Genomic DNA, 25,203 nt, shown 5'->3' with positions numbered 1-25,203 from the left:
ATGGAGGTACAAGTGGTTGTTAGGCACCATCTGTGTCATGGGAGTTAAATCTGGGTCTTGTGGAAAAGCAGCCAGTGCTTTGAATTACTGAGTGCCCTCCCTCTGGGCTGGGTATCTCACCACAGGGACAGAAACAGTAATTGAGATAACTCTGTTCACGCTAGTCAGGTGCTCTAACACTGAGTTCACTCCAAGCCTTAAGGCAGCAGCATTGTGGATCTAGGCAGCTAGATAAGCTTGTGGTCCCCTTCCTTTTGCTCCTAGCAGGCTGCTGCATCCTCAGCACCGGTGTCCTATTCAGAATGTTCAGTATCTAGTAGCTACTATTAAGCTGTTCCAATGCTCTCTGATGTTTTTACCAAGACTTTCATGACAAGCCCCAAAGGTGGGAAGAAAGAGTCATGGACACAAACTTAAACTCGAACTCTATTTCTTCTTTTTCCTGGTGGATGACTTATAGCACTTTCAGCCATACCTGATTTGTTTTTGCTTATATTACCTTTCCTTCTCACCTCTGTCCTTGTGTCTGTCTTATAAATAAATGACTGATAAGTGAGGATTAGAAGTTAATAATAATATTTTATTTGTATTTGTGTGTTTGCAGTTGTGCATGCAGGTGTCTGCAGAGGTCAGGTGAGCGTGTTGGATTTTCTGGAGCTGGGGTCACAAGCACCTTTGTGTGGGTATTTAGAATTGAACCTCAGTCCTGTGTAAGAGTATCAGTTACCCTTAACTGCTAAGGAACATCTCCACTGCCAGATTTCCTAAATAATGCTTTTTAAAATTTATTCTTCCAGGATTTCATACATGTATTCATAGTCCTATGATCACGTGTATTCCTGGTCCCTCCCAGGCTCCTCCAACACTCCTCCCCACCTTCATTTTATGCCATTATTCTCTGTCTTTATTACCCAAGTCCATTAGTGCTTCAGAACTGGAGCATGGGAAACCTATGCCCTTCAAAGAAGAATGGCTCTATCTCACCCAGCAGCCAACTGCTGACTACAATAGTTCTTCAGATAGGGGTTGTGCCTAGTAAATTCCTCTCCCACCCACACTGCGATGGATTTGTCATGTCCAGAAGACAATGTCTCACAGCAGTCCCCAGTCTCTGGATCTCATTCTTACTGTACCCTCTTCTGTGATGTTGAATCAGACCAGAATAAGGAATAGTTTAGCCACCTTGGACTCCACTTGACTAGGGCTATACTCACTCCCCTTTTTAGTAATGATGTCAGCAGCCTAAAACTCTTACCTGTATATACTATGCACACTTCCAACTCTGAACAAGGCACCCAACAACCTGTTAGCAGCATAGGATACTTACTGCCTTGAGCTACACATTCATTCAATTCCAAACAGTGGAGCACGTTTCTTCCTTAAGGACCACCAAATGCACATCAGTGTATCCTAGCCTGAGGGAAGGAGGACTCTCTCTCTTATATCTCTATTTTTTTAAAAGATTTATTTATTTATTATGTCTAAGTACACTGTGGCTATCTTCAGACACACCAGAAGAGGACATCAGATCTCATTATGGATGGTTGTGAGCCACCATGTGGTTGTTGGGCTTTGAACTCAGGACCTTCAGAAGAGCAGTCAGTGCTCTTAACCACTGAGCCATGTCACCAGGCCACATCTCTTATTCTCTCACTCTCAGCTTCTCTCTTGCCCCCTTTTGGGCTCTCCTCCCCTCCCCCCTCTCTCCACATGGTCATGGCCTACCTCTACTTCTCTACTCTCTCCCTCTCTCTGCCTCTACTACCCCCTTAACTCCCCTCCCCATGCCCTAAATAAACTCTATACTATACCATTGTGTGTCTGGTCCCTCAGGGGGAAGGGATGCCTCAGCATGGGTCCGCTGAGGCACTCCCTTCCCCCACACTATATTTTCACAGTTCTTTCTCTTTTTATGATCACAACAATGGCTCTTTTTGTACAATAAGTTCAGAGGTGCTTATAAATACTTGGTCTCACACATACTGGGAAACCTGTGCAAGTGCAAAGGGATAGTATTATAAGACAGCAGTTTTGAATCAAGGGGATAGAAGGAGAAATACTTCAGGCTTACTACATAAACAATGATTCAGCAAAAGCCTAGCAGCAGATTTCCCAATGTTAGAGAAAGAAATGACCATCACACTCAGGAGGCTTTTAAAGCATCCAAAGGACTAGAGGGGAATCTCCCATGTCACATTGTAGTTTCAATTGTAGCATAGCAAGCTGAGGAAAGCTACCAAAAGTTGTGAGAAAGAAGCAGCAATTCACATGTAAAGGTGAACCCATCAGAATCACAGCTGGTTCCTTAATAGAATTCCCAATATCCAAAAGGACATGAACAGTGTCTTCCAAGCACTGAAAGATAATGACTGCCAACATCGATTACAATATCCAGCAAAACTACCCAGCATAATTGAAGGATAAAGAAGAAATTCTCATGGAGAGAACAAAGGGAAGGAACCCATGACCACTACTCCATAACCACAGAAGATACTTGATATTACTCTTTGGTCTGAGGAGAAAACATATCCAAGAGGCTACAGGAAAGATCAAAGCATACCCACTGAGAAACAGACCCCGGAAGTTGAATTATATAAAATAGAGGTTTTTAGATATCAAATGCAAAGAAATTTAACCAAAAGGAAAACAGACAAACAAACAAACAAAACCAATCACTGGCAACTGTGAGAGAAAGGCAGAAGAAGGATTTAAAATACAGCATAATCAACACAATGGTGGGAGTGAACACACTCTTCAATAGTAGTGCTGAGTTCCTCCATCAAAACCACAAACTAGTAAGCTGGATTGCAGAAACAACAAGAATTCATCCCTTTTCTTGACTCAAAAAAACTCACTTCTCCATCAAAGACAAATGCGACCCTGGGAACAGGATTCATTCCACAAAAAAAGAATAGGAAAACAAGCAAGTGTCACATCATTCTAACAAGTGACTCAATAGACTTCAAACAAAAACTCTCAGAAGAGATGAAGAGAGCCACTTCATACTGACCAAGGGGATACTTCAGCATGTTTAGTCATCATTCTAATCTCACCTTTAAAATCATAATAAATATGCAAATGAAGGAGTGTCTATACAAATAATAGGAATTCCCTTCTTCAGTGAAAGGCAATGTTCCCTCTCCTTTTCCTACCAGCGTCGGAAGGCTTCCCAGAGCCTGTCTTTCACTCCCCACATTTCCCACATTTCCACATGAATTTTCTCTCTAGAGCTTTAATAAGCCTTTACTTACTATGAAGGTCTATTTGTTAATTTCAGGCATTTAGAGTATCTGCTGGGGTCCATCAAAGCCTTCTGATAGTCATTTAACATGCCCAAGGAAATACTTCAAGAAAGTGGGTAGGGAAATTCCAGGGTTTTGAATAAACGTTTTTATGGACTAAAAAATTGACCTGAGTCAAGCATCACTGGGTGAGTGGCCAATACAGACTGCTGTGCTGGTTTCTTGGGGTTTGAGGATGGGTGATAGCTCACAATACATTTCTAACTGGAGCTAGATTATTTTCAGCAACAATTTTCTGTCTAGTGTCTCTCTATCCTGCTTTTGATTAAATTTTGTTGTTGTTGTTGTTATCCAAAAATCTGCTTTATACAACTCAGTATTGTATGAAGTATGCATTTCCAATTGGGGAAAACTAAAAACATTCTAATTTATGAGACAACATTTTAACAATTTATTTGCTGAATTCTGAAGGTTTTCTCTTGATCATTTCTAATGTCATTGGGTCACTGTATGTGTGTGACCCTGTGGGTGAAGGACAGTATTAAGTTGAATAACTATTGCCCTCAGTGCTTTTCAGAAGAACACACATAAGTGTACACACACACACACACACACACACACACACACACACACACAGACAGACAGACAAACAGACACACACACACACACACACACACACACACAGTGACACAGCACAAGAAGATGTTAGTACTGTGAACTATAATCGTTTTTTTTAGCGTTTGACTGTGTCTCAAGAAACTGACATAATTTTAAGGGTATCCTCTCCATTTCCCTCTCACTCCCTCTTTTTTTCCTTCTCCTTTTTTTCTATCTCCTCTTCTTTCTTTGCAGTCCTGGGAGTCAAACTCAGGATTTTTTTTACATCTTGGACAAGCACTTTACCCTTGAGCTATGTCTTCTACCCTTAACAGGACATTCTAAGTGGAAAGAATAGTTCTATGTATACATATAGAATGATGTTTCAGAAGCATCATGCCTAGATGTACCACTGACAAGACAGACAATGGGAGAATATGGGATTTAGGATTAGCAAGATATGTTTCAACTATTTGGGGTTGCTTTTGAATGCCTTAAGGAAGACTTCCATTATTCTGCAGATGTAATGGTTTTGTGCAAAAACAAGTAATGTTTTATGCTATGCTAATCCCATTATCTAATGAGCTCAAGTTAGGAAGAGCATTCCCAATACATCTATGGCAGGGAGCCCAGAACTGGGAAGCTTTGTAGTATACCTAATGTTGGAACTTCTGGTTAGAGACATTTAAATGACAGTGGCCAACTTGTCTAGCTGGGAAGCTTGCAGTGTTGGGACATCTATGGCTTGGCCTTTAGGCTTCTATGTGTGTGAGCTTGTAGAGAAAGGGAATCTGAGATCTGAAAAACCAGTGCCAGCTCCTCAGTTAGCCAGAGGAAAGGCCTACCTTAAGGAAAAGCCTACAATCTGAACATCTAAAGTCCCAGGAATGAAGCCCACTGGTGCCTTCATTTGTCTGTCTCAGTCCTAGAAAAATTTTTGTTTCTTAGAAACTCCAGAAAGCAGAAAAACTGGGTCCTATGGCAGGTACCATTCTAGTCCTGAAAGGTTTATTTGGTTAGTCAGAGACTGAGAATATAGGACCAGGCTCCAACTAGAAGAGTCCACTTGTAGAGGCCTCACTAGAAGCAAAGTTGGCATATATAATTCTGGTTAATCATTTATGCCATTTGAACTAGAGCACTATCTGTATTCAGATCATTGTTCCCTCCTTCAAGATCCTGTGGCAGAGGAGAATTTGGGAAATGCCTTTTTAAGCATACCTTCCCTGCCTTGGTCCTGGTAAAGAGTTTCCAGGAGGAACACTCGGTTAGAAAGAGGTAGAGTTTCCAAAGATTCTTTTAGAGAGTCCTAGAGGATCAGCCACATCCTGACTGAGGCAAGTTCGATGTGAAAGCACTGGTAGCCAAATTTCCTCTGCTACATGTGAAGGTCTCTAGATCCCCGTGTGAAGCACCCCTACCTGTGATACAGAGCACTTCTGTATTTCCCAGCTTAATTATGGCTACAGCAAGCAGTCGCAGTTATTGTTATTAACTTTTCTTGGCAGGGCTTTAACCCCAGAAGGGGAAATTAGAGATCAGATTTGGAATCTAGGGTTGAGGTCTGGGCATGGGGCAGAGGCTGGACAAGTCAGGCCTGGGTTTTGTGAGTATGGAAGTTGTTGAGGTCTATTAGGCACCACATGTGGTATAATTACCCTTGCTGCTTGCTGCTGGGTGGTAGCCTGGGAAGGACTAGAGGAGGCACAACCAGAATGTCAGAGGTAGCATGAGCTTTATCTGAAACAAGGCTAGGCTGAGGAAAAAATGGAAGGCCTGGCATTCAGCGATGAATTTTAAGTACTGGAAAAGATTCCACTCTTGACCCAAGGGTCAAGACTCGGGTAAAATAGACTCATCATGAAGGGACTAAACAGATGAGCTTTAGTGGCTGGGAAAGCCAAGGTGGAAAATACTCAGTGATGTTGCATGCCTATGATTCTGTGGATCTTGGACCAAACATTGACCTTTAGGGATCAAGTTGAGTACATTGGAAATCACAGTGGCTTAAGACAGTAAGTGATGTTTAGAACCCTTGCACAACAGTGCTAGAGCTTCCCTAAGCAAGTCAGGACTGATTTAGGATGAAACAAGGAAGGCTGTTGTTAGACATAAGTTTGAGGTTGCAAAGCAAGAGACCACAATCTAGTTAAAGTGTCTTAACAAGGAGACACTTATTTCCTATCAGAAGGATGTGTTATTCACAAACGTAGATGACAAGCACACCTGCACAGGAAAGTGCACTTGGCTTGTGGGTGAGCCAGCTCACCATCACAGGAAGTACACTTGGTCTGTATTCTAACTAGTAACTGACTGGGCCTTTTCCCCATTGGCTGGGATTTGACCTCATGATCTTCTGAGGGTGGGTAATTTCAAAAGAATTGGAGCAAACAATGAAGATGAGTGGGACAGTGGACCACTAAGATTTGGTGATGCAAAACAGGACATTTGCTTAAAATCATGCTTACCCTGGAAAGGATAAAAACATTTGTATAAGGGTTTTACCAGATGGGGAAGGTAAAGAGATTTGAATTCCTTGTTGTAAACAAAAGTTTTGTAGTGTTTGTCAGGACATCCTAATATTAAATGTTTCTTACACTATGAAGATGGAAGAAGAGCTACTGACTGTGTCCTGGCTGGGACATACTAGATTTAGGGTTGAGACAGACATACCCTCAAATATGGGACCCTTATGTGGCCCCACAGACCCTGCCACATATGTGAAATCACAGAGGGGTTCTTTAATGGAGGTTAAAATGAGACCCTGAGACTACGTAATGACAGTTGTCCCTTTTTCCAGATGGCTTCATATACTCAGTGAGTTCCGAGAAATCAGTTTTCCGTTCTGAGCCCCAAGACACCCATTTGATGCTTGGATTCACATTCATCACACACATTTTTAAAAACAGAATATGATCCATTGATTTATTATAAAATATTGGCTTTCATTTATAATTGACAATTGTGCTGAAGTTGACATTTTTATTGCTGCTGTCTTGAATTTTCTATTTTCTTTCAATCAATGGAATTGTAGCAAGCTAGCTTTATTTTTATGTGTTTTAGGGTGGGCATAGTTTTTCCTCCCTTGGTTATGTTTTCATTCAAATAGGCTGTCTCTATTGACTCTCTGCAATGAAACAAATTTTAATAGTTTATGCAGCAGGCTCTTTTTCTTCTGTGATAGTTCTTTCCTGCTGGTTTCTTGGGAACCACAGCCTTTCCCCTGCAGGCTTCTGTAACTCCTCAACATCCTTATGCTTCCTTCCTTTCTTGCCTACAGCTGCTGGCTTCTTGTCTGCAGTCTCCTCTGCTGTAATCTTCAAGTTGGCTGCCAGTGCAGGGGCTGTTATTTCCAGTTTTTCACCTGGAGTTTGTGATTTCTGACCTCAGGAAGAATGACATTCTTGTGCATAGTCTTTGTGTAAGGGTTCACCTTCAACATGATCCTCAAGTTCTTCAGTGGATTTTTCTTCAAGACGCTACACTGAATCTTCTTGCATGGTGATTGGAGGGCTCTTTGGATCTCTGGAATTGTCAAGATTCTGCTAAGATCTGAGTTCATCATCTTGTGCATGGGAAGTTTATAGTTACTCTGGAGGAAAACAGTCTTATGCCAAATGCCATTACTATTCATTTAACTTCCGGAAAGCACTTTGAATCCAAGTGCAGAGACATCTCACATGGCCACCAGGAGCAAGTTTTAAAATGCTCAGCTGGCTTACATTAAGCAGATTTATACCAAGGATGTTTCTGAAGGCCTTGATGAAACCATTATCTTCATTGTATATGACACAAGGTCCCCGGCACTGGATTGTAGGACCCCCGAACGGGGAGACCCCACTCGAGTCCCAGGTCGGCGCACACCCAAGGAAACTTGAGAGACCGGCTTGATACAAGAACACGAGGCAGTTTAATGGCGGAGCTCCGGGCCAACACATGTCTCATGCAAGAGACAGGAGTCCGCCCTGAAGCTCAAAAGCTAGGGGTTTGTGTGGGAAAAGGCATGGGGGTTTCACGTGCTTTTACATGATTGGTCAATTCATACATTGGGGGAGGAATTGGCACACAATTACATCAGCGGGTAGTACCTACAGGACGGGGCATCAGCAATGTAGGAGAGTGGGAGGCTTATCTTTTGTTAGCAGAGGGCTTGGTTAACGTTAAACTACACAAGAGAAGAGAGGGTGGGAGGAGGGAGTCCAGAGGGCCCATGCCTCAGCGGAGGTTGTTTAGGCTACTTTTTTTATCTTTATGGCCGGCTAGTTTCTGGAATGTCTTAACGATTTTGGGTGGATCATCCTGCTATTCTAATAACCTTGAGAAGGCCCCAGCTTGTCTGGGCTTGCCCCTGGCCTGCCTTATGCCTGGGCCGTGGATTCTGTGAGGTCTCAACTTTGTTTTGTTTCTAACTTCCATCAGGATCTGCTGTGGATTTCTCACTTTGCTCTTGCCAGCTCTCGTTCTCTGAGAGATGTAAACATTTTCAATGTCATTCAATGAATTGAATGTCAATTCAATGAAGGTATTCTTGCAACCTTCAACCTTATCTTCAACAACCAAAGGCAATTCTGAAACTCTCTTAATTGGCAGACCTTTAGACATCACCAAAGCTGGCAAGGCCGAGGCAGCTGAGGCAGAACAGATGGTATATCGCTTTGGGGTTGTGCTCACTCTGTTGTGCCAACGAGGCCAGGTTATGGTTGTTGCAAATGTTCAGCCCTCGCAACACATATTTCCAAAGGCACCCTGGGCAGAACAGTGGGGTAGCTCTCATCATTTCGAACAATTGGAATTTGAGCCACAGCCCTGCCAGTGCCCCAAGACTGAGCACTGGTTTGATGACCTGCTAATTCCCTGATGGCATAGGACTGTCTGTTGTTTTTCCTCAAGTTGGTGTGATCAAAGTTCACAATATCCAGTCTAGTGGGAGCTCTGAACACAGCTGGCAAAGTGATGTTATTGCCAGATGACTCCCCCTTTTCAGGGTACACTGATAATAGGGGTAAGGTACAAGCCATTACAGGAGAGAAGGCCATGTTCCTATCTTGGTAAAGTTTTTTTTTTTAAGCTCTCACTACATTTTAGGGCTGAGAATGTAGCTCAGGAGTAGGACGCTCGTCTAGTATGCATGCAACCCTGGGCTCAGTTTCTAGTACCAACAAATTAACTTAAAAAGTTGCAAGTTTCCTTATAAAGATATTGACAAATTACTCCATTAGAAAATTATTAGATTAGAAAATATTTCATTTATATTTACAATTATCTAAAGCCAAAACACATCAATACCTTTCTTTCTTTGTTGTGGTACTGAGGGAATATTGAAATGGGGTTTCACTATGCTGGCCATGCTAACTTTGAGCATATGAACATCCTGTCTTGACCTCTGTATACCAGGATCAGAGTTATAAGCCATCAAATACAGGTAAACATTAGATTTCATAAATATTTCCCATGCTTACTTTTATACAGACTGGGAGTGCTGGAGCATGCCTGTATAATTTCCAAACTTGGGAGAATTGCAAGGTGCAGACCTCCCTGAGCTAGTCTGTGTTACATACTGAAAACCTCTCTCAAAAACAACAACAACAACAACAACAACAACAAAAACAACAATAAAACAAAGATGCAACTTGAGAGAGAGAAAGAGAGAGAGAATCTGACATGGTATGGCTCCTCCCACCCACCCACACTTAGCTCTTCTAGCACACTCATATGTACAAGAACTCCAAGGCACATATACAGAGTTGCTTGACCAAGGAGGTGGCATCTTCACTTTTACTTTCAAGTCACTGCCTCAGCTCTCCTCCTGAGGTGAGGCTGAGAGTTCTCTCTCCAGCTCTCTAATACCTGCATTTTCTGACTTGTTAGTTTCTGGCAGATTGATGTATGTGAAATGGTCTCTTGTGGATGTTTTGATTTCTGTCTCCTACTTGACTATGTGTGTGAGCCCCCTTCCTGTTACGTGGTTCTCCATAAGCTGTCTGCTAACTGGCCTCTGCTACCTGGCAGTTTGTGTTTCCCATTGGTTGGGGATCCCTTTGGAACACTGGGTTTGCTTCATCACATTTTGGTCATGACCATGCATTAGTTTCTTCATGTTGTTGTTTGAGGCTGTATTTTGACTTTGTGGATATATTATTAATTTTGTGTGTAATGATTCATATTCTATCCTGTTAATGCAATTTTATGAGTAGCAGGTTCTTGTTTATCCGGGCTAGCCTCCAAATGAATGAGACAGAGATACAAGATTTATTTAATCAAGCTTTTGAGGCACAATAGTTGAACAGTTATTAATCTATTCTTATCTTCTAAGCACATCTGGCTACCTTCCAGCCAGAATCCTGGAGATACTTGCTTTCTCGTATTCATCTGACTATTTCTGCTCCAGGTGATTTTCCATGGTGGCCCCTGGCCCCTTACAACATGGTCATTCCTCCCTCTTCTTATTTTTTGTCTTTGCCTTCTTTCTCTTCTTCTTCCTCCTCCTCCCTTTCTTCTTTTTCTCCTCCTCCTCCCTCCCACCATCCCTTCCCCCTACTTCACTGGAATAAGAAGTCCAGCCCTATCCTCTCCCCTCTGCTCAACCACTGGCTGATCAGCTTTTATTTTCTTTTTTCTTTTTTTCTTTTTTTTTATTCGATATAATTTATTTACATTTCAAATGATTTCCCCTTTTCTAGCCCCCCCCACTCCCCGAAAGTCCCGTAAGCCCCCTTCTCTTCCCCTGTCCTCCCTCCCACCCCTTCCCAGTTCCCCGTTCTGGTTTTGCCAAATACTATTTCACTGAGTCTTTCCAGAACCAGGGGCCACTCCTGCTTTCTTCTTGTATCTCATTTGATGTGTGGATTATGTTTTGGGTATTCCAGTTTTCTAGGTTAATATCCACTTATTAGTGAGTGCATACCATGATTCACCTTTTGAGTCTGGGTTACCTCACTTAGTATGATGTTCTCTAGCTCCATCCATTTGCCTAAGAATTTCATGAATTCATTGTTTCTAATGGCTGAAAAGTACTCCATTGTGTAGATATACCACATTTTTTGTATCCACTCTTCTGTTGAGGGATACCTGGGTTCTTTCCAGCATCTGGCAATTATAAATAGGGCTGCTATGAACATAGTAGAGCATGTATCCTTATTACATGGTGGGGAATCCTCTGGGTATATGCCCAGGAGTGGTATAGCAGGATCTTCTGGAAGTGAGGTGCCCAGTTTTCGGAGGAACCGCCAGACTGCTTTCCAGAGTGGTTGTACCAATTTGCAACCCCACCAGCAGTGGAGGAGTGTTCCTCTTTCTCTGCACCCTCTCCAACACCTGCTGTCTCCTGAATTTTTAATCTTAGCCATTCTGACTGGTGTAAGATGAAATCTTAGGGTTGTTTTGATTTGCATTTCCCTAATGACTAATGAAGTTGAGCATTTTTTAAGATGCTTCTCCGCCATCCGAAGTTCTTCAGGTGAGAATTCTTTGTTTAACTCTGTACCCCATTTTTTAATAGGGTTGTTCGGTTTTCTGGAGTCTAACTTCTTGAGTTCTATTTTCAAATAAGAGAATAAATGGGGAGCAAGGATTACATAGGTTTGAGTCAGGAGAGTCTTAGAATAAGCATTACAGTGCCATGCCTGACTGCAGCAAGATATGGAGACAGAGAATTCAGCATTTGAACAATTCAAAGATAATCTTTACCCAGTGCACAAAAACATTATGCCTACACTATCCAATAATAGACAGCTTCTGCATTAACTTACAATACTTTACAATTATTTTTCTACTTTTATTTTTAAAGCCTGTAAAATGTGATTCTGTATGTGATGGAGGATTCTTACATTTTTCTCATGAGTCACTAGACTCATTGTGCTTATTTTTTAAAAGAAATATTAATTGCACTAAAGTCTTCCTAGCATACTCTGTCACGGGGCGAGTTGCTATGTGCAGATGTCTTTGACTGTTTGCCACCATTTCACTGGTTTCTGTGCTGTTTGTACTTGCAGACCACCAAACCATTTAACTGACTTGGCTCAATTAAATCCTTACACCAATTAATTATTCTATATAATAGAAGTTCTCTATTTCTTCAACATGGAGTATAATATGCCATAAAATGGTGGGAAGCTTAGGGTTCTGCCCACTTTTGGTAAGAATTAAAAAAATTGTAAATCAATTTGAAGAGAAACAAATTTATTTGTTGTTTTGTGTGGTGCTGGGATTGAAGGCAAGGTCTCTCACACACCTCCTACGAATGAGCAGTCCAGCACACAACGCCACTCCCCACACACTAACAGGGTTTTTTTTTTAGGGTTATTTATCTAGGAATTCCATTTCTCATGATTCAGTTTTGAAACTATCTTATGCTTTTCCATTGTATTAAAGTTTAAAATTTATTATTGTATCTTTGTTCAAATTTCTTACCAATTATGCAATGGCTTAACTAGAGAAATACTTTCCTTAATGTTAATAGATGTTACTAAATAATAAGTCACAGCACCAATTTGAGTAACGGGCTTCCAGGTCGTTAGGTCTCTATCATGGCCTTTTTCAGTATGTGTGGCCATTCCTAGCTGCTTGCATCTCCTGCTTTCCTCTCTTCCTGCTCCCTCCATCCCTTCAGTCCATAGATAAACTGCTCCCTTTGCCCCTGTATAGTTCATTCCCAGGGAATTGCCCAGACTACTTTATATATTATTTTTTCCCTTTGGAGGCTCAGTAGACCTTATTTTGTCTATTATTTAAAAAAATTACACTGGTTTTAACATTAATTTTACATTTTTTGAGTTTCCTGTAACCCAGGTTAGCCTCCAATTCACTGTGCAGCCAAGAACGACCTTGAATTCTTCACCATCCCATCTCTATCTCTAATGTGCTGTGATTCCAGGTGTGCACCACTATGGCTGGCTTGTGCAGTGCCATGGATCAAACCCGGAGCATCTTGCATGCTGTGGTCCCAACTGAAAAGCATCCCTGCCCACTCATGTTTATTTAGCAATATGTGTTCTTATTTTATTTCTAAGTACCTTGGATCTAGATTTCCTGCTTATTTTATTTCTTTGCTTATCTCTTTGAGGTTACCAATGATATTTGGCATGAATCCATATAATGAGTCATGGAATCAGGTATTTTTAGCTATGGTTTTATGTATGTATTTTTATCTTAAGGATTTGGTGGTCCATTTGCCACAGGAATTCTCTCTCTCTCTCTCTCTCTCTCTCTCTCTCTCTCTCACACACACACACACACACCACACCTATGGGGAGAGATAATAGAAGAACGGCAGAGTCTCTGTATATAGCCCAACTAGTCTTTTACTTCAAGTATCTTTAGGACAGGGATTATGGGAATTTATTACCATGCTTGGCAGTTATCTCCATTTTGAATACATTCATGCTTTGAAATACTTTATTTATGGTGGTTACATGTCAAAATCATACAAAATTCTCAAAACATACAAACAAGGGTACAAACCATTCTAAAAATTAAAATAGTTTAAGAATATCTCATAGTTATTCAGCATAACAGATTTTCAGCACTTCTTGTTTTGTCTGTAGTAATTAAGGGCTGTTAGCATCATAGCAACTTTTCCATCTTTATCGTTGTGTTTGAGCTGCATTTGCCCACAGAATGTGATGCTCATGGGTAGCTGAATTATGTATTATAGATACAAGAATCATTTAAACATGATTCTGCTGTCAAGAAATTTGTCATTAGTTTTGTCACAAAACAAACATATAAAGGCTTGTTTTGTACATTTTGGGTAGTATCATCCACTCTTACAGATACCACTGTCTCTGTTTTTGTCTCTGATTTTGTAATGGGAAATTTCAATATGCAGCCTATATCCTATACCACAACAAATTAATAGGTTTAAATGAGGGATGCTATGCTAAACACTAAATTTTAAATCCTCATGCAAGTAGAAGTTAATTATCTGTTTTATGCAAATTATTCTGTCTCAATTTATGCATAAAGCTGTTTGAGTATATTTTGTTTCACAGAACAAAAGTTCTGTCTCTAAGTAATGGAACAGTATATGAATTATCCTCGCTCGAATTTTAATACTGTCATTAAAGCTTCACTGACAATTGCTAATGTCTTGTTAAACAGTAAAGTGGGCATAAACTCCAGACTTTGGTATTCTAGTTCTCAGAATGAATAGTCATTAGATGGGGAAATCTGTAAATTTCGACAATTTTTGCATTAATAGGGATGAAATATGCTAGAGCTGTTTAGGAACCTTGGGGTTGAATACTGATTAGCTAAGCTGCTTCTGTTTTGATCGGCCAATCTGCCCACTCAAGTTCTTAAGCTGGTGGGATAGACACAAGGAAACTGCTTTGATGTATTGTGCAGTTGTCTTTCATTTTGAAATAGTCTCTCAGGCAGGGAAGAGAAAGGCCCACAGAGTCAAGAAGGAAAGGACAAAATCTAGGGAGTGATTAGAACTTACAAGACCCAGGAAACTCAAAAACTTCTAAGACTTGTCAAAGTTCCTTCCTCTGGTTAGAAGAGCAGCTTCCTGTCCACTGTGAATTGGGGCGCTCACACTCTGCAAGGAGCCCCAGGGATGACATCTGTTATCATCAATGTGTCAATAACTTCTTAGTGACACTTTCCCATTGAGACATCCATTCTCCTCTGAGTACTAAGCTAGACTTTGGTAGAAAGTTTTTTTCTATTTTCCTATCTGGAGTGAATACCTGTTTGTTCATGACTACCAAGGAGAGCTTATGAAGACGTTTATGAAGACAGTACATGCATATACCCATGAACCCTCCTTGAATATGCCTTCTTTATACCGTCAATCTGTCTTGAATATACCTCCCTTAAACCTTCCTTGTAACAAGCTGCTTTTGAGGCTACCTTGGCTAAGACCCTTTTTTGTCGAGGATTTGTGTTAGACCAATTTAATAAAAGCATCTTATCCTTAAGCTTTCACGGCAGGAAGATTGTAGTGCATGGTTGAGTTCACCTTTCTTTTCTATTGAAAAGAGACCTTAAAGCAGACATGGTTGCTAAAGGTCTTCACTGATGGCTGATCTCACCCACATACTGTACTTTTTTTTTATATTGATATTCAAAACAAACTTTAAATTTCCCTCTTTCTGTGTGAGTCCTATTTTCTGTGCTATTGGAGTTCTAGTTAGAAGGTTCTTGCCTTATCTATAATTGGAAGTGTTTCCCCCTGTATTTTCCTCTAGCAGTTAGGGATTTTAAATTAAGGTTTTTGGTTCAACATCACTTCTTGAAAATGTTGTCTTTTTATTTAAGCCTAGGTTTTTGTCAAAACTGAAGTGTGCAAACCTGTGTAGGTTGCTTTCTGTGTCCTATAGTATGGCCCGTTGGTCTACATGTCTGTCTCTGTGCCAGCACCATGCATACTATGCTGTCTCTGTCACTACAGACAGATGATAACAGTTTAAAATTACATAATGTGTTATATTCAGCAGTGTTGAGCAAGATTAATTTATTTTTTACTTAAAACTATTTCTTACCATGTACTGTTCATTTATAGAAAAATAAATCTGAAAAAGAATACCTTGGAAACTCTTAAGCAGGGCACATTTTTCTCAAGTTTGTTTGGTTGATTCTTTGTCTTCTTGTTTTGCTTGAGACAGAGTCTTACTTACGCTTTAGCTTTTGCTGATCTGGAACTCACTACATAGACCAGTCTGTCCTATCACACACAGACAGCCATCTACCTTTTCTGAGGCCTGAGAGTAAAGACAGATTTGGCCATGCATGAAGCATTTCCTAAGTTTTAATAAAAAGGGTTCATTCTCAATGCTAAAACACATAGACTTAGCTCTTAGAGTGACTGGGCCATCTAACATGTACTGCCTGGATCATGAGTTATCTCACTCTTGTTACACGCCTGCCCTTTATTGAAAAGAGGTTCTTTTCTCGTACAATATATCCCAATTACAGTTTCCTCTACTCCTTCCAGCTCCACCCGATCTTTTCTCCCATCTAACCCACTCTCTTTCTGTCTCTTTAGAAAAGAACAGACTTCTAAGAGTTAAAACAAAAATCATCACATCAAACAAAATTGGACAGGGCAAACCAAAAGAAGGAAAAGAGACCAAGAAAAGGCACAAGAATCAAATACCCACTCTTAACACACTCAAGAGTTCCACTAAAAATGCCAAACTGAAAGCTGTGATACCTACATGGAAGACTTGGCCCAGACCTGTGCAGGACCAGAACGCACTGCTTCAGTCTCTGTGAGTACATATGAACTTTTCTTAGTTGGTTTAGAAAGATTTAGTTCTCCTGGAGTTCTCCATCCTCTCTTGCTTTTACACTTATACTTCCTCTTCCATGGGGTTCCCCGAACCCTGAAAGGAGGGATTTGAGGGAGACATCCCATTAGAGCTGTGTGGTTCAAGGCTTATCTTTCTTTGTGCAATGCAGCTGTGGCTCTCTGCATTTGTCCTCCTGTGCTGCAGGAGGAAGCTTCTTTGGTGATGGCTGAATAAGGAACTGATCTATGAGTAAAGCAGAATATCATTAGAAAATATTCCATTGCTGCATTTTTTCTTTTCTTTTTATAGACCAATATTATTTGGTTTTACCCTAGATCTCTGGGCTTGTAGTCTCTGGTTCTTGAACACCAAGTGGTTTCTAGTATAGATTGCTTCTCATGAAGTGAGCTTTAAGTAAGATCAGATATTGGTTGGTTAATTTCACAAGTTTTGAGCCACTATTGTCCTAGCATATCTTGCAAGAAGGACAACATTGTAGATTAAAGGTTTTATTAATTGGTGGTTACATTGTTCTTTTGGTAGCATGCAGAGCACTTTCCCATATGAAAGATTCGTAGGCACAAGCTTAACTTGCCCGTGAGTTGTGTAGGTGTTGTCCTCAGCAACGAGGCTTTGCTGTCAGTTGTTGGAGAGTAACCTATTATTGTCTTGGCAACAGCCAAGGTTGATTGGGGATTCCCTTTGGCCAACAATACAATTAGCTGTAATTCTAAACAGTTACTAGAAGCTACATTTGGTGACAAGAGATGGCCATTCTGGACTTTGTCTCCCTCATATGAAGTCTTCATTAGGATCACCTTCATATGTTTTAGGAAGTTTCTACTATACTAGGTTTTTATGCCACTCTCAGATGCCTCTTATTTCCTTCCCCAAGCCCATCTCCCCACATTCCTCCCTGATTTTCTGGTTTCCAATCCTCCCACTTCCAGTTTACCCATAAAATCTATTCCACTTCCCCTCCCATAGAGATCCTTGTGTTTTCCCTAGTCCCTTCCTCTATATCTAACCTCTCTGGGTCTATGGATTATAACTTATTATTAACTTAATAGCTAATATCTATATGTAAGTGAATATGTACCCTGTTTATCTTTTTTCTAATCTATCCATTTTGACAAATTTTATGATGTCCTTTTTTAAACAGCTGATCAATACCCCATTGCATAAATGTATCACATTTTCTTTATTCATTCTTCTAATGAGGAATATCTAGGTTGTTTTCAATTTCTGTCCATAAACATGATTGAGCGAGTGTTCATGATGCAGATGAGGCATGCTTTGTGTATATGCACAGGAGTGGAGTAACTGGATCTTGAGGTAGATTGAGTAACACCCTTTTGAGGAATGGCCATATTGATTTTCAAAGTAGCTATACAACTTTGCAATCCCACATACAATGGTGGAGTATTTCCCTTGCTCCAGATCATCACCAGCATGAGCTGTCTCTTTTGGTATTGATTTTAACCATTAATAGGTGTAAGATGGAATCTCAAAGTAGTTTTGATTTGGATTTCCCTTATGGCTAAGGATGGTGAGCATTTGTTAAGTGTTTCTTGGGAATTGGAATTTCCTCTATTGAGAATTCTCTGTTTAAATCTGTTTCCTATTTTAAAATGTGATTATTTTCTAGTTTCATGAAGTCCCATTTACTAATCATTGATCTTATTGCCTGTGGTGTTCTGTTCAGAAAGTCTTTTTCTTTGCTTACGAGTTAAAATCTATTCCTTCCTTTCTGTTGTATCAGGTTCAGTGTGTCTGGTTTAATGTTGAGGTCTTTGATCTATTTGGAGTTTAGTTTTGTACAGCGTGACAAATATGGGTCTATTTAGACTCTTTTACATGCAGCTATATAGTTTGACCAGCACCATTTGTTGAACATGCGATCTTTTTTTCCAGTTTGTACTTGGTGTCCTCTTTATCAAAACGCAGGTGTCCATAGGTGTGCGGATTTATGTCTGAGGCTTCAATTGGATTCAATTAATTTATGCATCTGTTTTATGCAAATATCATACTGTTTTTATTACTATAGTTTTATAGTACAGTTTGATATCAAGAATCATGAGATTTCCAAAAGTTCTTTTATTATTCAGGACTGTTTTTAGTTAGCCTAGATTTTTGGTTTTTCCATATGAAGCCGAGAATTGTCCTTTGCGAAATTTGTCTGTGAAGAATTGTGTTGGAATTTTGATGGGATTGAGCAAATCTGTCAAATCTGTAGATTGCTTTTGGTAGAACCACCACTTTAATTATATACTACCATATGAGTCCTACCAATCCATAGCATGGAGATCTGTCCATTTTCTGATATCTTCTTTAATTTCTTTCTTCAAAGACTTGGCATGTTTTCCCCCCTCCCCCATAGGAGTCTTTTACTTGCTAGGCTAGAGTTACCCCCAAGATATTTTATGTTATTTGAGGCTATTGTAAAAGGTGTTCTTTCCCTGATTTCTTTTGCAACCTCTATGTCATTTGTATATAGGAGAGATACTGGTTTTTGTGGATTCACTTTGTATCCATTTACTTTGTGGAAAGTGTTTATCAGTGATAGAAATTATCCAGAGGGAATTTTAGGGTCATTTATCATCTGAAAATCATGATACTTTGACTTCTTCCTTTTTGGTTTGCACACTCTTGCTCTTCTTCAGTTGTCTAATTGCTCTAGTTAGAACTCAAAACTTTATATTGAATAGATATGGAGAGAATGAACAGTCTTGTGTCTGATTTAATAGAAATTGAACTCTCAGGAGTTATGACCCCCCCAAGGTTAACAGGTAAGTCCACATACCACCCTAATATCTGGTATAACTTTGACCCCACCTCCATGGGGCTCAAAAGACACAGGACCTTCCACCCTGCTGGAGACACATGTTCCTTCCAGTTTGCATTTGTGCCTGAGAGAAAATTCTGGGCTCTAGCCTACCTCCTTACTCAGAGACAGCATGACCCAAGGAGGCCCAGCATAACAAGACTTACAGGAGGGACAGGCTCCAGTCAGAGACAGCAAGGCCAGTTAACACCAGAGATAACCAGATATAGAGAGGCAAGCACAAGAACATAAGCAACAGAAACCAATGCTATTTGGCATCATTAGAGCCTAGTTCTCCCACTACAGCAAGTCCTGGATACCTTAACATATATGAAAAGGAAGATTCTGATCTAATATCCTCTTTCATGAAGAGAGGAACTTAAAGAGGACATAAATAACTCCCTTAAAGAAATACAGGAGAACACAGATAAACAGGTAGAAGGCCTTAATGAGGAAACACACAAATCCAATAAAGAAATACAGGAAAACACAAACAGTTGAAGGGATTGATCAAAACCAGTATCCAATGTATACAAAAAACTGAAGAAAGCAGACTCCAAAGAACCAAATAGCCCTATTTAAAAGTGGGGTACAGAGCTAAACAAAGAATTCACATCCAAGGAATCTCAAATGGCCAAGGAGCATCTAAAGAAATGTTCAGCATCCTTAGTCATCAGGGAAATGCAAATTGAAAGATCTTGAGATTCTACCTCACATCTATCAAAATGGCTAAGATAAAAAACCTCAAGTAACAGCACATGTCAGCGAGGAAGTGGAGAAAGAGGAACACTTTCCATTGCTGATGGGATTGCAAGCTTCTACAACCACTTTGGAAATCAGTTTGTCAGTTTCTCAGAAAATTGGAAATAGTTCTTCCTGAAGACCCAGCTATACTACTACTGTGCATATACCCAAAAGATGCTGCAACATATAACAAGAACACATGCTCCACTATGTTCATAGCAGCCTTATTTATAATGGTCAGAAGCTGGAAACCCAGATGTCCCTCAACAGAAGAATGGATACAGAAAATGTGGTACATTTACATAATGGAGTAGTACCCAGCCATTAAAAGCTACTAAAAAGAATGACTTCATGAAGTTTGCAGGCAAATGGATAGAACTAGAAAATTATTATCCTGAGGTGACCAAGACACAAAATGACACACATGGTATTCACTCACTGATAAGTGGATGTCATCCAAAAGGTAAGAATCCCAAGAAAAACTATTGCTCTGTAGTATTGCTTGAGGTCAGGGATACTGATTCCCCCAGATTTTCTTTTGTTGCTGAGAATAGTTTTAGCTATCCTGGGTTTTTTGTTGTTCCAGATGAATTTGATAATTGCTCTTTCTAACTCTGTGAAGAATTGAGTTGGGATTTTGATGGGTATTGCATTGAATCTGTATAGTGCTTTAGGCAAAATGGCCATTTTAACTATATTGATTCTACCGATCCATGAGCATGGGAGGTTTTCCCATTTTTTGAGGTCTTCTTCCATTTCCTTCTTCAGAGTCTTGAAGTTCTTGTCATACAGATCTTTCACATGTTTGGTAAGAGTCACCCCAAGATACTTTATACTGTTTGAGGCTATTGTGAAGGGGGTCATTTCCCTAATTTCTTTCTCAGCCTGCTTATCCTTTGAGTATAGGAAGGCCACTGATTTGCTTGAGTTGATTTTATAACCTGCCACTTTGCTGAAGTTGTTTATCAGCTGTAGGAGCTCTCTAGTGGAGTTCTTTGGGTCACTTAGGTAGACGATCATGTCGTCTGCAAATAATGATAGTTTGACTTCTTCCTTTCCAATTTGTATCCCTTTGACCTCCTTATGTTGTCGAATTGCCCGAGCTAGTACCTCAAGTACAATATTGAAAAGATAAGGAGAAAGGGGGCAGCCTTGTCTGGTCCCTGATTTCAGTGGGATTGCTTCAAGTTTCTCTCCATTTAGTTTGATGCTGGCTACCGGTTTGCTGTATATTGCTTTTACTATGTTTAGGTATGGGCCTTGAATTCCTGTTCTCTCCAAGACTTTAAGCATGAAGGGATGCTGAATTTTGTCAAATGCTTTTTCAGCATCCAATGAAATGACCATGTGGTTTTGTGGTATTGGTACAGTGACAGACAGGAGGATCAATGGAACAGGATTGAAGATGCAGAAATGAACCCACACACCTATGGCCACTTGATCCTCGACAAAGAGGCTGAAAACATCCAATGGAAAAAAGATAGCCTTTTCAACAAATGGTGCTGGTTCAACTGGAGGTCAGCATGCAGAAGAATGCGAATTGATCCATCCTTGTCTCCTTGTACTAAGCTCAAATCCAAATGGATCAAGGACCTCCACATAAAGCCAGACACTCTGAAGCTAATAGAAAAGAAACTGGGGAAGACCCTTGAGGACATCGGTACAGGGAGAATGTTTCTGAACAGAACACCAATAGCGTATGCTCTAAGAGCAAGAATTGACAAATGGGACCTCATAAAATTACAAAGTTTCTGTAAGGCAAAGGACACCATCAAGAGGACAGATCGGCAACCAACAAATTGGGAAAAGATCTTCACCAATCCTACATCAGATAGAGGGCTAATATCCAATATATATAAAGAACTCAAGAAGTTAGACTCCAGAAAACCAAACAACCCTGTTAAAAATGGGGTACAGAGTTAAACAAAGAATTCTCACCTGAAGAACTTCGGATGGCGGAGAAGCATCTTAAAAAATGTTCAACTTCATTAGTCATTAGGGAAATGCAAATCAAAACAACCCTAAGATTTCATCTTACACCAGTCAGAATGGCTAAGATTAAAAATTCAGGAGACAGCAGGTGTTGGAGAGGGCGTGGAGAAAGAGGAACACCCCTCCACTGCTGGTGGGGTTGCAAATTGGTACAACCACTCTGGAAATCAGTCTGGCGGTTCCTCCGAAAACTGGGCACCTCACTTCCAGAAGATCCTGCTATACTACTCCTGGGCATATACCCAGAGGATTCCCCACCATGTAATAAGGATACATGTTCTACTATGTTCATAGCAACCCTATTTATAATTGCCAGATGCTGGAAAGAACCCAGGTATCCCTCAACAGAAGAGTGGATGCAAAAAATGTGGTATATCTACACAATGGAGTACTATTCAGCCATTAGAAACAATGAATTCATGAAATTCTTAGGCAAATGGATGGAGCTAGAGAATATCATACTCAGTGAGGTAACCCAGACTCAAAAGGTGAATCATGGTATGCACTCACTAATAAGTGGATATTAACCTAGAAAACTGGAATACCCAAAACATAATCCACACATCAAATGAGGTACAAGAAGAAAGGAGGAGTGGCCCCTGGTTCTGGAAAGACTCAGTGAAACAGTATTCAGCAAAACCAGAACGGGGAAGTGGGAAGGGGTGGATGGGAGGACAGGGGAAGAGAAGGGGGCTTACGGGACTTTCGGGGAGTGGGGAGGCTAGAAAAGGGGAAATCATTTGAAGTGTAAATAAATTATATCGAATAAAAAAAATTAAATTAAAAAAAAAAGAATCCCAAGAAACAACTCACAGACCATATGAAGCTTAACAAGAAGAAAGACCAAAGTGTGGATGCTCCAGTCATACTTAGAAGGGGGAACAAGATAATCACAGGAAGTAGAGGAAGGGAGGGACCTGGGAGGGACAGAGGAAAGGGAGGGGAAAAAGTGGGGCAGGGGCAGGTATGGAAAGAGACAGGAGAGAAGTACAGAGGGTCAGGGAAATGAACAGAAATATGTAGCAGGGTGTGTGTGTGTGTGGGGGGGGAACTAGGGGTAGCCATTAGAAAGTCCCAGATGCCAGGGAGGGAGAGGTTCCCAGGACCCAATGGAGATGATATTAGCCCAAATACTTAACAAAGGGCAGATAGAACCTGTAAAGACCACCTCCAATAGATAGGCATCACCCCCAGTTGAGGGAAGGGGCCACCTACCCATCTCAAAAATTTTAACTCAGAATTGCTTCTGTCCAAAGGAAATGCAGGGACAAAAAATGCATCAGAGACTGAGGGAAAGGCCATCCAGAGACTGCCTTACTTAGGGATCCGTCCCATCTGCAGACAATAACACCCCGTGGCACTATTGATTCCAAGTAGTGCTTGCTGACAGGAGCCTGGTGTAGCTGTCCCCTGAGAGGCTCTGCCAGCCCCTGACTAATACAGATGCAGATACTCACAGTCAATCATTGGACTGAACCAGAAGACCCCAATAGAAGAGTCAGGGGAAGGAGCTGAAGGGGACTGCAACCCCAAAGAAGGAACAATAATATTAACCAGCCAGAACCCACTGAGCTCCTCAGAATTGGTGGCCACCAACCAAAAAGTATATATGAATGGGTCCATGGCTCCAGCTACATATGTAGCAGAGGATTTCCTTATCTGGTATCAATGGGAGGTGAAGCCCTTGGTCCTATAGAGGCTTGGTACCCCAGTGTAGGGGAGAGGGGTGAAGAGGGAGTGGGTGGGTGAAGGAGCACCCTCTTTTTTTTTATTGTTTTTTTTATTCGATATAATTTATTTACTTTTCAAATGATTTCCCCTTTTCTAGCCCCCCCCCACTCCCCGAAAGTCCCGTAAGCCCCCTTCTCTTCCCCTGTCCTCCCTCCCACCCCTTCCCAGTTCCCCGTTCTGGTTTTGCCAAATACTGTTTCACTGAGTCTTTCCAGAACCAGGGACCACTCCTGCTTTCTTCTTGTATCTCATTTGATGTGTGGATTATGTTTTGGGTATTCCAGTTTTCTAGGTTAATAACCACTTATTAGTGAGTGCATACCATGATTCACCTTTTGAGTCTGGGTTACCTCACTTAGTATGATGTTCTCTAGCTCCATCCATTTGCCTAAGAATTTCATGAATTCATTGTTTCTAATGGCTGAATAGTACGCCATTGTGTAGATATACCACATTTTTTGCATCCACTCTTCTGTTGAGGGATACCTGGGTTCTTTCCAGCATCTGGCAATTATAAATAGGGCTGCTATGAACATAGTAGAGCATGTATCCTTATTACATGGTGGGGAATCCTCTGGGTATATGCCCAGGAGTGGTATAGCAGGATCTTCTGGAAGTGAGGTGCCCAGTTTTCGGAGGAACCGCCAGACTGATTTCCAGAGTGGTTGTACCAATTTGCAACCCCACCAGCAGTGGAGGAGTGTTCCTCTTTCTCCGCACCCTCTCCAACACCTGCTGTCTCCTGAATTTTTAATCTTAGCCATTCTGACTGGTGTAAGATGAAATCTTAGTGTTGTTTTGATTTGCATTTCCCTAATGACTAATGAAGTTGAGCATTTTTTAAGATGCTTCTCCGCCATCCGAAATTCTTCAGGTGAGAATTCTTTGTTTAACTCTGTACCCCATTTTATAATAGGGTTGTTTGGTTTTCTGGAGTCTAACTTCTTGAGTTCTTTATATATATTGGATATTAGCCCTCTATCTGATGTAGGATTGGTGAAGATCTTTTCCCAATTTGTTGGTTGCCGATCTGTCCTCTTGATGGTGTCCTTTGCCTTACAGAAACTCTGTAACCTTATGAGGTCCCATTTGTCAATTCTTGCTCTTAGAGCATACGCTATTGGTGTTCTGTTCAGAAACTTTCTCCCTGTACCGATGTCCTCAAGGGTCTTCCCCAGTTTCTTTTCTATTAGCTTCAGAGTGTCTGGCTTTATGTGGAGGTCCTTGATCCATTTGGATTTGAGCTTAGTACAAGGAGACAAGGATGGATCAATTCGCATTCTTCTGCATGCTGACCTCCAGTTGAACCAGCACCATTTGTTGAAAAGGCTATCTTTTTTCCATTGGATGTTTTCAGCCTCTTTGTCGAGGATCAAGTGGCCATAGGTGTGTGGGTTCATTTCTGGATCTTCAATCCTGTTCCATTGATCCTCCTGCCTGTCACTGTACCAATACCATGCAGTTTTTAACACTATTGCTCTGTAGTATTGCTTGAGGTCAGGGATACTGATTCCCCCAGATTTTCTTTTGTTGCTGAGAATAGTTTTAGCTATCCTGGGTTTTTTGTTGTTCCAGATGAATTTGATAATTGCTCTTTCTAACTCTGTGAAGAATTGAGTTGGGATTTTGATGGGTATTGCACTGAATCTGTATAGTGCTTTAGGCAAAATGGCCATTTTAACTATATTGATTCTACCGATCCATGAGCATGGGAGGTTTTCCCATTTTTTGAGGTCTTCTTCCATTTCCTTCTTCAGAGTCTTGAAGTTCTTGTCATACAGATCTTTCGCATGTTTGGTAAGAGTCACCCCAAGATACTTTATACTGTTTGTGGCTA

The 25,203-nt window shown here is 40.7% G+C and overlaps 1 pseudogene; it reads right to left on the bottom strand.

The window, feature by feature from the left end:
• Positions 1 to 6,991: 6,991 nt before the first annotated feature.
• On the bottom strand, positions 6,992 to 8,857 carry LOC127691533 (60S ribosomal protein L4-like; annotated as a pseudogene).
• Positions 8,858 to 25,203: the final 16,346 nt, after the last annotated feature.

This window comes from Apodemus sylvaticus, chromosome 8 (assembly GCF_947179515.1).
Source record: "Apodemus sylvaticus chromosome 8, mApoSyl1.1, whole genome shotgun sequence".
In the NCBI taxonomy this organism is placed as follows: Eukaryota; Metazoa; Chordata; class Mammalia; order Rodentia; family Muridae; genus Apodemus; species Apodemus sylvaticus.
This window is presented reverse-complemented; position numbering and strand designations above follow the sequence as displayed.